The sequence below is a fragment of the Chrysochloris asiatica genome, unplaced genomic scaffold (genome assembly GCF_000296735.1).
Source record: "Chrysochloris asiatica unplaced genomic scaffold, ChrAsi1.0 scaffold00173, whole genome shotgun sequence".
NCBI classification, from domain to species: domain Eukaryota; kingdom Metazoa; phylum Chordata; class Mammalia; order Afrosoricida; family Chrysochloridae; genus Chrysochloris; species Chrysochloris asiatica.
The window spans coordinates 5,562,616-5,569,175 of record NW_006408691.1 but is presented as its reverse complement, the minus strand read 5'-3'; positions in this window follow the sequence as shown (position 1 = coordinate 5,569,175).

Here is a 6,560-nt window from a genome sequence, read left to right as displayed (position 1 = left end):
TCTGTTAAATGGGCATTGGAGTCCCTGTATAGTACAAATGGTGAACGCACTTGGCTGCTAAGAGAAAGGTTAGTGGTTCCTGTCTACCTAGAGGTGCCTCGGAAGAGAGGGTTGGCAATCTACTTCTGAAAAATCAGCCACTGAAAGCCCTACTGTGACCACATGGGATAGCCACCAGTCAGGGTTGACTTAACTACAACTGCTTTAGGTTTTGAAACTGCCAAAGGCACACAGCAGAAAGGGGCTGGAGTCTGAGCTAAGCCACAGGAATACAGTTGACCTGCCAACAGGCCTTGTTGATAGGCGGGGTGGAGAACTCCTCTTGACAAAGTGATCCTCAGCGAAAGGCCAGGGAGATAGGCCTTTATGCATCTGAGGCTGGGGGCTCTGGCTGCCAGGGTCCCTGGCCACGTAATAGTCAGGGAGAAGCCACCCTACACTTGACCACGGCCCTGTCCCTGGGACAACCATGGAAGGCACTGTCTTGTTCTTGTGTTTCTCTGTCTGTTTGGAAACTCCATCTGCATGCCCTGTGAGGTTTATTCTGGGGGCGGGCATTTCCTTGGACCTGGCCAGCAAAGCAATGACAATGAACCACATGAGGAGTCCTGTGTCCAAGTACAGGGCCAGAGACCACCGGAGGGACGGGCTGAGGGGGCTGAGGGGAGAGAACAGGGTGATAGCCAGGCACTGGGGAGAGAGAAGCAAGGCCCCCAGCAACCCATGTCTCTGGGCACACAGGACTGCCATCTCTGCTGACCCCAGCAGGGGGAGGGAGGGAGCCAGCCTGCATGGCCGCACTTTCCTCAGCTGCAAACTGGAGATGCCACCTATCCAGGGGAAGGTGGTGGAGATGAATTGAGAGCCCAGCACCCAACCAGTGCTAGATGCCTTTGTTGTTGTTAGTTGTCATGGAAACCCCTGGTGTGCAGAGTAGAACTGCTCATAGGATATTCAAGGCTGGGACCTTTGGGAAACAGATTGCCAAGGTTTGCTTCTGAGGTGCCTCTGGCTGGGTTCGAACCACCAGTCTTCAGTTTGTAGTTGAGCACTTCATCATTTGCACCACCGAAGGACTCCCTAGATCTCATTAGCCCTGCCACTGTGATTGTTTCTAAAAATGAGGGATGACAGTGAGTCAGAAGAGAAGTGCAGGATGTGACCCCCACAGGGGAGTCCTCCTGGGGTGAAGCTGTTCTGGCTGTCTCTGACCACGATCACTGCCTCCTGCTGAGCTTCCAAGACTTTGCCCCTCAATGCTGGTCCTTGAAGGCCAGAGGGCCTGGATAGCCCCCAGCCCACCCCAATGCCCATCCACAAAAAGGAAGGAGCTGGTCCAAGGGGGATTCCTGGCTAGAATGGGGATGCCTGGCTTCTAGCCTCAGTTGTGTCCTCGCACGAGATTCCTAGAGGTGACACAGTGAAGGACCACACACTAGATGTCTTACAACAACACGTTTATGATTCACAGTTCTGGAGACTGAAGTCTAAATCCAGGGTCTCAGCAGGACCATGCTTCCTCCAAAGGCTCAGTCACCCCAAGTCTTCCTTGTCTTGTATATGCATCCCTCAGATCTCTGCCTAACATGAGATCTTCCCTCCATCTGTCTGTCTCCCCTCCTCTTTCTTAGGACCCCATTCAAACAGATTAGGACTCACCCTGCTTCAGTATGAACTACAAAGACTCGATTTCCAGACAAGGCCATGTTCACAGCATGTTTTCTTGGAGGACACCACTCAACCCCTAGCGGTCCTGTTCATACATGTCAAACTCAGTCTATCCCTGCTGCCTTCCCGACCACAGGTTACATCTCACCCATCCTCCTCCTAGGTCCTCAACTTGCACCTTTGACTTTGGGCTCGGATGGTCCATCCCACTGACCATTCACTCATGGACAATTCACTCAAGTACCCTTGTTGCACGGTACGGTAAGCAGTCGGCCAGGCCTCCCCATCTAGAATACCGTGTCAAGAGCAGGAGAGAGTAAAGCCAGTCCCAAGCCAACTGCCCAGTGATTGTACTGTCTGAGGGAAAGCATGCTGGGAACAGAGGGCCTTTGCTCACAAGCGTGCTCACTCATGTGCCTGGGGAAGCAACACTGCCCACGGTGTGTAGCTGAGGAACCTGATACTTAAAGAGGTCCAGTGATCACCACACACCCATCCCATGGACCATATACCACAGCCCAGGCCCCCGCTCCTAATCCTCATCCTGTACCTTGGTTTTTAAACTCAATCATTCCTCATCTCCCACCCCAGTCCTTGCAGCCCCTGATAATCTTTAATCTACTTTTGTCTGTATGGATTCAGCTATTCTGAACATTTAATAGGAATGAGACAATACAATATTTGTCACATTGTGTCTGACTTATTTCACTCCCAGAAAAATAAACAAATCAATCTTAGAAGATGGATTTGGAAGGGAGGATGACAAGACTTCAGATCACTTACTGTGGACATATGGTCAGAAAAGAGTAATTGCTACAAAAGGACATCATGCTTAGTAAAGTCGAGGATCTGAGAAAGTGAGGGAAACCTTCAATGGGATAGACACCATGACCACACACTAGACTTACACATACTAACTATCATAAAGCTGGAACAGGATCAAGCAATGGTTCCCTTTGTTATACATCAGTTTGCTATGAGTTGGAGCAGGCTCAACATCAAGTAACAATAAAGTTTTCAATGTTCATTCAAGTTGTGGTGATGGTGTTAGTGCTGTTGAGTCGGTTCTGGCTCATAGCAACTCTGTATAGGGTTTCCAAGGCTGTAAGTCTTTACGGGAACAGAGAACCTCATCTTTCTCTCACAGACCAGCTGGTGGGCTCGAACTGCAGACCTTGTGCTAAGTAGCACAATGTCCAACCCACTAAGCCACGAGGGTTCCTTCATCCATGTTGTGGCATGTATCAAAACCTCATTTCTTTTTATGGCTGGATAATATTCCGTTGTGGCATCCTGGTATGGCGCTGTAGGATAAGCATTGGACAGCTAACTGCAACGTCAATGGTTCAAACATACTAGTTGCTCCTTGGAGACCCTAGACAGGGTTGCAGTGAGTTGGAATGGATTTGATGACACTTTAAGGAGTGACTGGTGAGCTTGAACCACTGACCCTGAGGGCAGATTGGCACGGTGATAGCAGCGACAGGCTCAAGCATAACAATGACTGTGAGAATGGCGTAGGACTGGGCAGTGTTTGGTTCTGTTACGCACATAGTCACTATGATTCAGAACTGACTCAATGGCACCTAACAACAATATTCCATTGTATAGATATACCAGTGAGATGGAGTGGCCAAGTGGCAGCATCGATGGACTCAAACGTGGCAACAATAGTGAGGTTGGCCCAGGATCGGGCAGTTTCGTTCTGCTGTGCATAGGGTCGCTATGGGTCGGTACCGACTCGATGGCACCGAACACCACCACCAACAACGTAGATATACCATGTTTTGTTTATCCATTCGCTCATTGATAGTTTTCTCCTTCTGGCTACTGTGAATAATGCTGTAATGAATGCTAGCATATATGTATCTGGTTGGGTCTTTGTATTCAAGTCTTTGGGGAAGATATCCAGGGGTAGAATGCTGGGCCATCTGGTCATTCTGTCTAACTTTTTGGCTGCGGCTTCCAACCCAGACTTGGGATTAGAGTGGGCTGAGGGCTGTCACCTCATGGAAGTCTAGAAGCATCTCTTCTCCACTGTGTGTGTCTATAATTCTCCTAGGAGCACCCCATCTCTTCTCCACTGTATGTGTGTCTACAATTCTCCCAGGAGCACCCCATATCTCCTGCACTGAAGGAGGGCTTGGGCTGCTGTGGCTAAGCCTCCTCTAGCTCACGAGTGGGCTGTGGGAACCCCTGCTTCCCTGCTATTAAATCAGAAAATAGGTGTTTTAGGTGTAATAAATTGCTTGTTCAGTTGTTAATCGGGCAACTCTTTGGCAAGGGAAAAACAATTTAGCTGTCTTAATCAGTTGAACTCATACTGGGCATGCCGTTCTGATTTATCGGTAATTGTCTCTGAATTCTCTTTTGAGGAAGGAAGGATGTCGGTGTAAGTTTCTTTCTCTCTTTGCTCCACCAGGAGCCTTTCTGGATGGCTTGTTCACTCTCTCCACAATCTGGGGAGCACTCCGTGGAAAAACGACGAATGAGTCAGGGTAGGGCCCTTCAACATCCTACCCGACTCAGGCTTGCAGACCCAGATAAGAACACTCTACACAGTCAATGCGGGTCCAGCTGTGTCCACACTGAGTGGACACCTTGAAGCCCAAGACTGGCAGGGCTGGCCAGGCCCCCTGATGCCCCTGTGCCTCGGTTTCCCCATCTGTGGGAGAGGAACAAGACTGGGGGAGGGGGACCTCTTGTAGATTTTCTGAGTTGAGATGATTCAAGTGTGTAAATCCCCACAGTAAGGAAAACATTGAGAAAAACAGTAAACCAGGCCCTTTTAATTTTTTTTCTTTCCAGAATTCTATTTTCAAGTTAATCACTTGTTTGTTTTTCAGTGAGAAGTTACACCTGGAATGTTTTCACTAAATAAGACCATGTTTGAATGCCGACCAATATATTTAAGCGTCTCCCGTGTTGCAGTTCACCTTAGGGGTTTCCAGTTCTCTCTTGTTCTCCATTTCTCTTTCTCCTCAACTTCTCCCCAGCGTTCTTGCTCTTCCTCTCTTCTCTAGATCTTTCTTTCTGCTCTTTTTCTCCTCTCTCTCCTGTGTTTCTCTCTTCCTCTCTTCTCTAGATCTTTCTTTCTGCTCTTTTTCTCCTCTCTCTCCCGTCTTTCTCTCTTCCTCTCTTCTCTAGATCTTTCTTTCTGCTCTTTTTCTCCTCCCTCTCTAATCTTTCTCTACCTTTCTTCTGTCTCTCCCGTCTTTCTCTCTTCCTCTAATCTCTAGTTCTTTCTTTTCATTCTCTTTTTCTCTTCTTTCTTTCTAATTTTTCCTTCTCTTTCTTCTCCCTCCCATCTGTCTTTCTCTCTTCCTCTAATCTCTATTCCTTTCTCCTTTTTCTTGTCTCTCTCTCTCTTAATTTCTCTTCCCTCTCTTTACCTCTGTTTTCCTTTGCTCATCTCTATTTCTCTGTCTCTTTCTCTCCCCTCTCTTTTCCCCTGTCACCCACTTCTTTTGATCAACCAGTGAGTTAGATATACTAATTAGACCTGCTTAGTGGTAGTGAATTCTTGTCCTTTCTCCCTATGATGAAAAGATGCCCTCTGCCTTTGAGTGAACAACACACATTGGGGGAGACAGGCAAGAGAATGACAGTAAGCCATGAGAAGGTGTCTAAGTGAAGCTCTGGACAAAAGGGGGGTCCCCAAATGGGGGCAGGATGCAGTAGAGGCATCTCACTCCTGGGAGGGGGGTGACAAGGACAAACAGGGACTCAGCCAGCCCTCTGAGCTTGCACAAGGGTGGTCATTATAGACATGCATCCATGCACCCACTCAGAACCACGTACCACCAAACTTGTATAGTCTTTTCTCACACAAACCCTGCAGGCCCTGGCCAAGCCACCAGCCCCATCCAGTAGAGCCCCTCCACCTTTGAGCCTTCTGTTTCTTTTCCCCATTATCATCCCCCATCCCTGAGTCTTCTGATGGCTCTCTTTGATACCCTGAAAAAGAATGGCCCCCGAAAAGCCTTCTTGCAGAACTTGCTCTGTATCCACAGGGCTTGGAACAGAACTGCCTGCATCCCTTGACAACTGTATGATCTTTGTGTGTGGTTGATCTCGCTATAGCTCTGGAAGGGCAGCTTGGGGTCTGCTCCCCATCCTTTCCTACACACAAAGGGGCTGGTGTAGCATCTGATGAATGAATGAATGAATGAGCGATGCCTGCACGGAGCCCTCTCTGGCCTGGGTGTTGGTGATGGTCACAATCTAGTGTGTGACAATGGTGGCTTGCATTCTTACATTTCATGTGAGAATATTCTATTTTCTAAAACAAGTCCCAGCTGTGTGTAGACGGAACTATGCGCTATAATCCCTCCGGTGTCCTGTGCACACTCTCAGCCTGACCCTCAAAAGGCTACCACAAATGAAGACAGAAACATTGCTAATCAGACTTTTCTTCACAATCAACAAGGAAGTGAAGATATCTCAGCACGTTCCAGCCCCCAGTGTAGAGGCTCCCACACCAGACTGGTACCCACCAGCAGTAGGCACCACACATCCTATAACAGAGGAACTAATATGTGAGGTTGACAGGAGGCTTCCTAGCATTGCTCTACATTTCTATGCTCAGCTCAAAGGTATCTTCAAATACCAGCAGAGACAGCTGGTAATTGTGGGAGGGCAGATAACATATTCGGCTGCTGACTGAATCATCTCAGTGGTGCCTTGGAAGAAAGGCCTGGCAATATATTTTTTAAAAAATGGGCTGTTGAAAACCGTAGGAAGCACAGTTCTACTCTGACACACATGGAGTCACCCAGAGTAGGAGCTGAGTTGATGTCAACTGCTTACCATGTGTTTGATGTGTGCTAGTTCCTTCAGGAGAAAAGACTGAAGTTGTCAAGGACTTCATTCTTCTTGGATCAACTATCAAC